Source organism: Halichoerus grypus, chromosome X (genome assembly GCF_964656455.1).
Source record: "Halichoerus grypus chromosome X, mHalGry1.hap1.1, whole genome shotgun sequence".
Classification (NCBI taxonomy): Eukaryota; Metazoa; Chordata; class Mammalia; order Carnivora; family Phocidae; genus Halichoerus; species Halichoerus grypus.
Genome location: NC_135727.1, coordinates 30,445,821 through 30,451,820, shown reverse-complemented (window position 1 = coordinate 30,451,820; position 6,000 = coordinate 30,445,821).

Sequence of the window (6,000 nt, the reverse complement as noted above, 5' to 3'; positions counted from 1 at the left end):
GGACAGGTTCCCAGGACAAGTCTTCGGAGGCCTGAGCCAGCCTGGCCCAGGACATCAGCCCTCAGGGACACCGTTCCTATAGCTGTAGAATCCACACCTTCAATTTAACAGAGGCCTGGCTGAGCAGCTGGGGGGGCTCTGGCTCCCCCAGCGGGAAGTCAACCCTGTGAGGGAAAAGGCTCTCTCTCGGTTTCTCTATCCCCAGCTCTTAGAGCACCCCAACAAGGGATAGGTGCTGCACAAACAGCATGTGTGAAGTGCAAGGGGTGGGGGGAGGTGTGGGGGCAGGAAGGGGTACAGTCCTGGAGACCGATCAGCACACCCCAGCCCCAGAATGGCTTTTGGCACTTACTGAGTCCTTCAAACCTTTTCTGTTTACTTCCTGGATACTGTGGCCCCATATAATTTTTTTTTTTTTTTAAGATTTTATTTATTTGACAGAGAGAGCACAAGCAGAGGGAGAGAGAGGGAGAAGCAGGCTCCCTGCTGAGCAAGGAGCCCGATGTGGGACTCGATCCCAGGATCCTGGGATCATGACCCGGGCCGAAGGCAGCCGCTTAACCGACTGAGTCACCAAGGCGTCCCGCCCCATATAATTTTTAATGGATTTCATTTTTATTTCTTTTAAATCCCACAAAAGTAATACAGGAATACATTTTCCTTGGAAAAAAACATTACTCATATGACTACAGTCTTCTTTGACACCCCTCCCCCAACCCCGGGTCCACTGGGGACAACCCTAATTATAACCACTGCTATCGCTTGGGTGTGATCCTTCCAGAGCCCATTCCATGCATTTACATTCATTTGCATATGCATATATGCAGACAGAGAATGGTGCCTTGTGGGCGTTCTTTTACATAAATTAGCTCACACTATTCTTGTTGCACGGCAACTTGCGTTTGTCACTTACCAGTCCATCTGGGAGATTAACAAACATTTATCGAGCACTTACCCTGTGCCAGGCACTGTTCTAGAGGCTGGAGCGACCTCACCACACTACAGTGTACAACACAACACAAAACTCCCTGCCCTCGTGGAGCTTACGTTGTAATGGGGGGAAGACAGTCCACAATAAACAACATACTTGAGTAAAACATATAGTATGCCAGATGGTGATGAGTGCAAAGGAGAAAATAAAGCAGGGAAAGGAGAGTGGGACAGAGGGGCTGGCCGGAGAGAGAGGGGGAAGCTGCAATTTTAAGTAGGATGGTCAGGGAAGGCCTCACCAAGAACACCTGAAGGAGGTGGGTGAGCAAGCAGACCAGATATCTGGGGAGAGAGCATTCCAGGCCAGGAGCTTGGCCGGCATCTTGGAGGAATAGCAAGGAGGTCTGCTGATTCCTAGAGCAGGTTAAATGGAGAGAATAGCTGGGAGATGAGGACTTTGGCTTTTGCTTTGATTAAGATGGAGCCAAGGGCACCTGGGTGGCTCAGTTGGTTAAACATCTGCCTTCGGCTCAGGTCATGATCCTGGGGTTCTGAGGTCCTGGGGTCCTGGGATCAAGCTCCTCATCAGGCTCCCTGCTCAGTGGGGAGTCTGTTTCTCCCTCTCCCTCTGACCCTCCCCCTGCTCACGCTCTTGCTGGCTTGCTCTCTCTCTCTCAAATGAATAATAATAATAATAATAAAGATGGAACCATTGGGCAGTTCTGTGCAGAGAGATAACATGATATGATTTATGTTTTACTGGGAAGTGAAAAGTGGCTGGGTTCTGGCTACACGCTGAAGGTAGAGCTGACAGGATTTGCTGATGAACTGGATGGGGGTGGTACAAGATGACCCCAAGGTTTTTAGCCAGAGTGACTGAAAGCATGGAGTTGCCATTTGCGGAGTGAGGTGGATGGTGGGAGGAGCAGGTTCGGGGGTAAGGCGTGGGGGATTTGGTGTGGAGCCTGCCGAATGCAGTGTGGCAATTAAACATCCAGGCGGTGAGTCAAGGTTGATTATACAGGGATGGAGTTCAAGACAGAGGTCCTGGCTGGAGATGCGAACGTGGGGGCTATCCTGTGTATAGAAGCAAGAATGATGTTCAGTGGGCGCCTGGGTGGCTCAGTCGGTTAAGCGTCTGCCTTCGGCTCAGGTCATGATCCCGGGGTCCTGGGATCCCGCTGGGGGAGCCAGAGTCCCCCAGCTGCTCAGCCAGGCCTCTGTTAAATTGAAGGTGTGGATTCTACAGCTATAGGAACGGTGTCCCTGAGGGCTGATGTCCTGGGCCAGGCTGGCTCAGGCCTCCGAAGACTTGTCCTGGGAACCTGTCCTCGTAGAGAATGAAGGAGCCACCTCCTTCGCACTTGGCACTCCCCGCTCGGCGGGGATCCCTCTTCTCCCTCTCCCTCTGCTGCTCTTCCTGCTTGTGCTCTCTCTCTCTGTCAAATAAATAAATAAAATCTTAAAAAAAGAATGATGTTCAGTATATATTTAAAGCCGTGGTCTGGATGAGACTGCTAGGAAACGCTAAGGAAGAAAAGAGATCTGAGGACACAGCCCTGGGGGCACTCCATCATTTAGAAGTCAGGAGATGAGGAGGAACCTAAAGGAGACTGAGGGCCAGTGAGGTAGGAGAGTGTGGTGTCCTGGAGGGAGGAGTGAGGTTAACTTTATTGATTATGCGGAAGGGACAAGTCAGAGGAAGATGGAGAAAATTGATCCTTGGATTTGGCAGCATATAAATTGTTGGCGATTGTGTAGGGGAAAACCTCAGTTTTAGCCCTTCCAATGTAGGGGCAAACCCAGTTCTTTCCTGTGTGTCTCCTTTACCTTCACAGAGAACACTTCACTTCTGACGCTTGTGGTCACCGAATGTGGAGGTCTTTCCCCACGCAGGAAAGCAATTCGTGGACACCCGCAAGGTGTCCGGGAATTCAACTCCGTTCTGACAGTATTTACCCAGAAATGGCATCAGATTCAGAAGTTAAGAGCTTAGGCCCAGAAGACTGCCCCCCAAATTCAGATGCCAGTCACAAGCTCAGGCTCTCCCCTGTGTTTCTGACCTACCGGCTGTGGAACAGAAGTTCCAATAACCTCTCCCCCTCTTAGGTTCCATGAATTTGCTAGAGCGGCTCACAGAACTCAGGGAAACACTTAAGTTTACCAGTTTATTAAAGATATGGTAAGGGATACAGATGAACAGCCAGATGAAGAGATACATAGGGCAAGGAGCTCCATGTCCCCATGGAATTGGGGCGCCTCACCCTCCCGTTGTGGATGTGTGTGGATGTGTTCACCAACCTGAAAGCTCTCTGAACCCCCTCCTATTGGGGACGTTATGGGGGCCTTCCTCATGTAGGCATATTCCATCATTAGCTCCATTCCCAGCCCCTTTCCCCTTTCTGGAGGGTGGGGTTGAGGCTGAAAATTCCAAGCTACTAACCACGGCTTGATCTTTCTGGTGACCAGCCCCCACCCAAGAGCCATCCCAGAGCCCACTCACAGTCACTCCAATAGCATAAAAGATGCTCCTAGTGCTCTTATCACTTAGGAAAATACAAGGGTTTTAGGAGCTCTATGCCAGGAACCGGGGGCAGAGGCCAATATATATTTTGTCTATGAACTCACAATGATCTTAAGAACAACTTTGGTGGGGGGCGCCTGGGTGGCTCAGTCGTTAAGCGTCTGCCTTCGGCTCAGGTCATGGTCCCAGGGCCCTGGGATCAAGCCCCACATCGGGCTCCCTGCTCGGCCAGGAGCCTGCTTCTCCCTCTCCCACTCCCCCTGCTTGTGTTCCCTCTCTAGCTGTCTCTCTCTCTCTCTGTCAAATAAATAAAATAAAAAATCTAAAACAAAAAAAAAAGAACAACTTTGGTGGAATGGTGGGGGCAAAGGCCAGATTGGAGTTTGTACAGGAGAGGCTTGGAGCGGGGGCGCCTGGGGGGTTAAGCGTCTGCCATAGGGCTCCCTGCTCAGCGGGGAGCCTGCTTCTCCCTCTCCCTCTGCCCGCCGCTCCCCCTGCTTGTGCTCTCTCTCGTTCTGTCAAATAAATAAATAAATAAATAAATAAAATCTTGTAAAAAGAGAGAGAGGCTTGAAGGAGAAAGACGAGAGGCAGCAAATGCAGGCAGCTCTTTTGAACTGTTTAGAAAAAAGGGAAGGAAAGAAATGAGGCAACAGCTAGAGGAAATCGGTTTTCTTTTTCTTCAGTTGGAGAATCAACAGCATATGTGTGTGCGAATAGAAAAGATCCAGTAGAGAAGGAGAAACTGATGATTCAGGAAAGCGGGGCCAACTGCTAGGCAAGGAGCGGCAAACAGGCGAGAGGGAATGGGACCCAGCACAGAAGTGGAGCCTTAGAGTAACAGTTCCTTATAGTAACAGGACTGTGCAGGAACTCAGCACAGAATCTTCAACCCAGGGGGCGCCTGGCTGGCTCAGTTGGTTAAGCAACTGCCTTCGGCTCAGGTCACGATCCCGGGGTCCTGGGATCGAGCCCCGCATCGGGCTCCCTGCTCCACGGGGAGTCTGCTTCTCCCTCTCTCTCTGCTCCTCCCCCCACCCCCCCACCCCTGCTCCGGCTCGCTCCCTCAAATAAATACATAAAGAAAGAAAGAAAGAATCTTCAACCTTAAAGGTTGGGAAGGAGCTTAGAAGTGATGCACTCTGGGGCGCCTGGCTGGCTTGGGGTTGTGAGAGCGAGACCCATGTTGGGTGTAGAGATTACTTAAATAAATAAAATTAAAAAAAAAAAAAAGAAGTAATGCACTCCAACCTTATTCCACATGCAGGAATTCCCCCATGCAGCCTTCCAGAAAACACTGGTGCAGCCTTCCAGAAAACACTGGTCCAGCCTCTGCTTGAACATCTCCAGTGATGATGAACTGGCTCCTTCTCAAAGGAGCCGTTTGCATGTTAAGATCCCTCTGTCGGTTAGGGAGCTCTTGTAATTGTAGGGCGCCAAAGCCGCCTCTCTGTCAGGTCCACCCACTGGACCGCGCTCTGTGCTCCCGCGCCACAGACACTCACAGTAATGTAAATTGCCAGGAATTTTGTAGATTTCAAGCACTCTTTTGTAGACCACCTCTCACTGAATCTTCACACCAGTGAGGAAACTGAGGCTCAGGGAGATTCAGTGACTTACCAAAGGGAGCAGCCTTGGTAAGTTGCAGAGCCATGAATTAGGCTGGGGGTCCTGAGTCCCAAGCCCACTCTACACTCCTCCACTCTGCCTTGAGTCCCCTCCAGCCCTCCCACGGGCCAGCCCTTCAGTTTTTCAAAGGCAGCTGTCGTGCTCCCCCCTGAGCCTGCCCCTCCTCCAGCTAAACTTTCTCAATTTCTTTCAATCATTTCTCATTGGGAGTCCCTTCACTCCTGGCCACTGCCACAAGTGGGCTCCAAAACCTGAGTACCGTATTCCACGTGGGGTCTGGCCAGTCCCATGTAGAGCCACCTTCTCGTGCCCCACCCCCCCCCCCTTTGCAGCCTGGAATCAAATGCCTGGCTTGGTAACGGAGCCTCTTCAATCTGTTGTCTTACTCATTTTTTCACTCATAAATATGAATAATTTGCATATGTGTTTGGTCTGTTTTGTTCCTTTACAAAATCTCCAGTCCCCAGGAGCCCTGAGAAACAAGTGTTATACGAGCACAGAAGGAGATGCATGAGGCAGCCCCGACATTTAATTATAATCTGAAATGTGTGGAGAAGTGTGAAACCTGCCCTACCCGACTTGCTAGATTAGGCATGTGGGTCCTATCTGTCGTTGGAAGGAGCGTGTCCTCCCTCTGGATCTCGATGAATGAAACCATGTCGAGTTGTTGCATCCGTGTGGATTTCCAGCAGCTCTGAGCGTCTGGCAGACAGGAAACAGATCAAGCAACTCTTCTTCCCAGCCTGTTCTTGCCAAACCGGCGGCCAGGGGACCCCAGCAACAGAGCCCTTGATGGTGCCAGCTGGCCAAACTGGAACGTGGTGGCCAAACTGGGGCAGATTCTTCCTTGTGCCTTAAGGGAGCAGCCAAACTCCCCAAAGAATGGGGTCGACCCCTTGATGGGTAATACTGAGCTG